The following is a 5,934-nucleotide window of genomic DNA, read 5'->3' as shown; positions in this document are numbered from 1 at the left end:
ACTCTCCATCGTTGGGTCAGCTGCAGAGTATCATAATACAGCTTCAAATATTAACAGTTAACTAATTTTGTTTTGTTTTTTTCTAAAAGTCCCTGTCAGGACAGGCAATTCATACTGTCTTAAGTACTCTCACTTCATGAGACTGTCTGCAGGTGGCAGTGTCTGTACATTTTATCACTGACAACATTCATTTTATTGAACACTTCTAGCATATTATTACTTCATGTCCCATCAATTTACGAAAGAACAAGAACATCCAAATCTACCAAGATTTCAGCATCTCATGCTATCTTAGCAATTAAGCTACAACATATTCCGATGCAAAAAGAAGTATAAATCCATAGAAGCAATGATATGCTGTCTTTGGAAAGGACCACATCAAATAAGAAAAATCAGACAACTGTTTCAATCCAAAACAGAAGCGCTGAAGAACTTACTGTCCTCATCAAACATGACACGTGTGCAGCGTGTATTTGGAGATGCGATGTCACAGCTGTACAACCCTCCCGTTCTGTTGGCTTGTTGGGATGGAAAGGCCTTTTCCCGAGGAGCTCCAACCAGCAGTCTGCAGGGAAAGAGAAAGAATTTCAAGGGATCTGCAAAGATAGTATTAGAAAAGAGAAAGGTAACAGAATCAGGAAGTGTTTTCACCATATTGCTAGAGGTCTGATGTGCAAACGTTTGAAGATGGATGAAAAGCTACATCACAGCACTGTTCCTTTGAAAAAAAAAGAAAAGAGGGGGATGACAACTGTAAATCAATAATAGTTCTGCAACTATTGGATCTGCAAACCAGTAAATGTATTGTTAATACTGCTATTATTGTTGCAATGTTCACTGAGAGTGGTTGGTAATTTTTTTTTATCCCCCCCCGCCAAGTAGGTGTCTGGCAGTTTTGCAAAAAAACATCTTTCTATCAGGAAGTCACGTGGGGTATTTTTTGCCTTACTAAAAATTGTTATTAAGGGCAGGAGAAGTATTGTTACTAAAATGACCACAAAACCCCAAAACTGTGAATACAAGTGCTTTTCAGGCATTCTTCTAGTTTTACACCAGTCCTGTGCCACTGGTTGGCTGAATTTACGGGCACCTTAGTATCTCTGACCTGTGAAGCAAAGCAAGATCCCTCCTGGCCCAAGCAAGTGCTCGCTGCCTCTGTGCAAACATGCACTCCCACTCTCCACTCCTTCCGCCAGGTACTCCATTTTAAAGCTGAAAACATTTTTCTCTAACAAAATCTCTCATCAAGAATGGGGCATTCCCACAAAGGACTTATTTATCCTATGGAAAGGAGGCCACTCTAACGAGCTCTCCTTAGATGCTGTTCTGGTAACCAAATGTAAAAGTCCTTATCTTAAAAACTGGATAAAGCAATTTTTTTTTCCTGTATTAATTGTCCCCCAGAACTATTATCACAAAATCACCAGTAGACATATTTACTTGCAAAATAAGGGGTTTCAGCTAGAAAAATTCTTAATATTGTCAATTTTTGTTTGAAGTTTCACACACACACAAAGCACAGCCACCTCTCAAGCTGCTAACTAACAACAACCAGTACACAACAGTTTGTGGAAGAAACAAGAAACATCATGCTCAGCAGAAAAAACGAGGATGAGAGAACAGCGTGTGGATAGGTGCTACACAGCAGGTACGATGGATGGATGGATGCTGAACCAGACTCCATGTGCTTCCTGACCCTGGTACAAATCATTTGAAAGAAGAGATCCCTGACATTACAGTGTCAAGGAGGGCAAAGCCTGGACTATATTTGGATCCACAAGGCTCAAAGAGGAACTCAGACCCTCTTTAAGGCTTCAGCTGTAGAGTTTTGCTCTTGAGAGAGCACCTTTCCTGCATGCTTTATAGTGGCAGTGGGACAAAGCACATTGCTAGTCCCTCAGAATGCTTTTCTTACTAAAAACGACTCACTTTTATTCATATGTAACAGGTGAGACTGGATCAGTTAAGATCACTACATCATTATTATTATTATTGTTATTACAAAAACGTTTATTCAATGTCGCTAAAGAAATGATGAAACTGATGCATTATGAGAACACGCTTTTTTTAAAAAAAGAAAACTACATCTGTATTGTGAAACAGCCAAGTTTTCACCACTTTTGTAGAAATAAATTCTCCCACAATCCATAATGTGCCCTCATGAAGGTAACCCCCTGAATGGCGAAATCTTCACATAAAATATTTGCTTTTGACAGACACGTATATAAAAATCAGGACACACAGTGTGGGTGGGTTTTGGTTTAAAGTGTTTCCTTCTTTTCCCCCTACATATGTCTGGCATCTTTTTCAAAGATTTTTTCAGAAACATAGCAGTCATCACAGGAGATTGTAATCTAAACAACCACGCTTTTAGAAAGGCCATTAATAACTTCATTTTGTAATTCTGGCAACAGTGCATTTAACTCTGATGTCTTAGAGTAATTCTTTTGCAAAGCATCTGCTTCTGAGCTATTCCTAACGTGGGAATAGATACATTTTCTCCTCAGTTCTGTTATCGCCCAGGGAAAAATGGGTGGGTTTTGTTTTGTTTTTTTAAGTAACAACCATAAATTTAAGAAAGTAGAGGCACCAATTTCCTAACAAGTAGAAATTCTTATTTCTACTTTTTCATTCAAAGCTTGGGGGGTAAAAATGATGTATTGAATTTCACTTATAGAAATTTGATCAGAAGCCTTTTGTTTCAACATTGTGAAGACAACTAAAAGTCTCCGGAATTGCAATACTTAATTTGGTTTAATTCACCCATCTGCAAACTACTGACAGCAGTGGTTCTAGATCATGAAAATCACGACCCTGCTCTTTTCTATGGGATGGCTAGACTATATCCTCTCCCTAGCTAAACGATACCTTTTACAACATACCATGACGTGACTGTAATCTTGACGACAATTCAGACAGAGAGGATGTACTGAGGCATCAGGGAATAAATAGCATAGCCAACAGAACATACAGTGGAAAAACATGCCACCTGACACAAGATGCCCCAAACATTCAATGGCATCTCAAACAGATGCCTGTTGAGATCAACAGATAAAAAATGCCATTGTTCAGCTGCCTTCTTTTTATAAAAAAGTGTCAATTCAACGTGACCTCAAAGGAAATAGGCGACTTTAGGTTTTTCCCACTGCCCATACCCCCTGTCCAAACCTTGCGTAACTTATTTTCCCCTAATTTTGTGTAAGTTATTTTCTACTGTAAACAAAGTATTTCAAAGCAGTCTTACTTAAAACCCTCCAGACTTCAAAGAGCTTTTGTCAGGAATCCTGTCACTAATCTTCAAGGCTCATCAAACATAAAAATCTTGAATCCTGTTAGGTACATCACTGCAAGTCCTTATTCACAACACAGTTCAACGGTAGCACACACTATGAACAGGCACTTGCGAAGGACGAGGTCAGTTCTGGTAGATACTATGGTAAATACTGAAATGTATTTTCAAGTAGCAGCCAAAGACATTAAAAAGTGGTGTAACTCCTGTGCACTTCTTCACTACTTATCTGCCCCAAAGACTACAGCATAGAAGACTAAACCTATGCTGCCAGGTTCTGCAAGACAGGTTACTACAGATAATGAGGATTATAAACCTTATGAGGATTATCAACATTATTAGGAATGTAAGAAAGTCACGTGCATCTAATCTTTGGCTGAATAAATCAAGCAAAACATTAAAATCCCCTATCAAGCACACTGTGACTTGTGATCAACAGAGCTGCTATTCACTTAGCCTACTGTTCAGGAAGTAAATTTGAAAAATCAGAATTCTATAATAGAAGCCAAATTTGTTCATTTAAGAATAAAAGTGTGCACGACACTAAGGAAGTATGACACAGACCATGCACCAGTGTGTATTTCAGCGTGACTGCAGCAGTCCAAATGAATCAGCTAGTACACTGAGCTGTGCTACGTGCTCAGCTGAGTCTTTCCAGACTGAGGACACATTCCAGTCATTACTGTATGGCTACTTACTTGGCTGTGTTTTATTAAAAGAATTTTAATCAAGTTTGAACTCATTATGCCAAAAATGGGTTAGGTTTTTCTGCAGCTATGCATGTTTCATTTTAGCTTTCTCAGTGACAAGCAAAACCTCCTTCTGCCAAAGGAAAGAGGTAAGAGGAGGTGCTCTCCTAGCTGTCGCTATCTCCTCATATTGGCAGATGAAACACTGAGATTAAAACCAAAGAACTTCCTCTGCAAACCAAGACTGACAAAAACAAGTTCTTCATTTCCCTCCATCCATTATCACAGTACGATTCATTTTATTCACTGGGACTTCTCCCTGAAGGTGTACGAGGGCTACAGTCACTACTTACAACTCAGGTCTGAATGCCCAAAGTCAGGCTCCAGAATTCATGTTTAGATACCAAAATAATGTCCCAACTGTCAAGACTGCAGAGTCAAAAATGAAACCCCCAGAGACTCCAACACATGGACATTTTACCGATTTTCTATCCCATGGCAAGTCTGCCTTATTACTATGCAGAGAACAGAAGCATGTATGAGCATCAGTTCCTGCTGGAGTCTTAGTTTTTTATTATTTTAGTTATGATTACTTAGTATCTAATGCTTATCGTATGCACTAAAAGAGAGGAAAAAAAATTACTATTCCTCATGTAAATTACAGAATCAGATGCCTCATACTACTTGAATCCTGATTTTCCCCATTCATCTTGCTTAAATATATACTATAAACTGACTGGGTTTTCCCTGAGCCAATCAGGCTGCACAGGGTTCTATTAATAGTTCATTACGTTACATTTCTATAGATTAAAAGAAATGTCTATCAAGTGACAATGTTGGAAAAAAATCAGAATTCTCTCATACCCTGGCAGAAAGCTACAATGCTCTTTACCTCCAGTTATACTCCATAATTAAAACATGTGCCTTCCAATTTCAAACTAAAATTCTAATTTCAAACTAAATCGATCAGTCCCGTTGCTCTATTGGTTAGAATTACATTAATTATCACTTTCTCTTAATTACCTCTTGGAGATACATGATGACTGAAGTCCCACTGCCAATTATGTGCATCTGCTGGCTTCCACAGACGGATTTACTCCCTTACAACCCCAGATTCACAGCCAAACTTGAGATAACCCTACAGCATTAGAGCTCCAGGATCAGCACGTAATGCCAGTTTAACTAATTTACCTCACAGAGATGCGATTTTGGCTCAGGTGGATGGTGCCTGCATTGCACAGACGCCTGTGATCCCAGCTCTACCTGCATGTGCAAGGCGCAGCCACAACGTGCACCGGGGATGGGTACGAGCCCCCCTGAAGAGAAGGGCCAGCGTAGCACCACGTCCCCCCACGCAACCCTGGGGCACAGCTACACCCACCTCACCTCACTGCAACGTTACATTACACCTGAACAAAACAGCTGAGGCAAGAACAACTCCATCAGTTATGCTCATCACTACTCAAAAGCCTCAGAAAAGGCATCGAGACATCTTACCGACTTGATCTAGAGCTGAACCACACCTTTGGATAACTGCATGACGAAAACATACTTTATAAACCCACGTGTTATAAAATCATTTCAGTGAAGTGAAAGGAGGTGGGACCTGGCTGCCCACAGTCAGGCAGGCACCAGGCCTGACCAGTGTTCAGCAAGAAGTCGGGTGAACATCGAGAAGAAAGGCTGTAACTTAATTTAATCATAAGTAGCCTAAAAGAGTTCTTAAAATCCAAAGCAAAATACACCAGAAATAGCTTTCCATTCTAACAGATATTACAGCATATTGAGCAGCGGGGCGCAAATTTTAAAACCCTCCCTGCTTTGCCTGGTAATTCTTGAGAAGTTTAGGAGGTGGCTGTGGCTCCTTCTCAGCTAATAAAAACAACAGTGAGAACTGGGAGTAATTCTGCTCACAGCTATCTGAACTCCCTCCAATATTGCTCATGAAACTACCTC

The sequence above is a fragment of the Phaethon aethereus genome (genome assembly GCF_964289735.1).
Source record: "Phaethon aethereus genome assembly, chromosome: 6".
NCBI classification, from domain to species: Eukaryota; Metazoa; Chordata; class Aves; order Phaethontiformes; family Phaethontidae; genus Phaethon; species Phaethon aethereus.
This window is presented reverse-complemented; position numbering follows the sequence as displayed.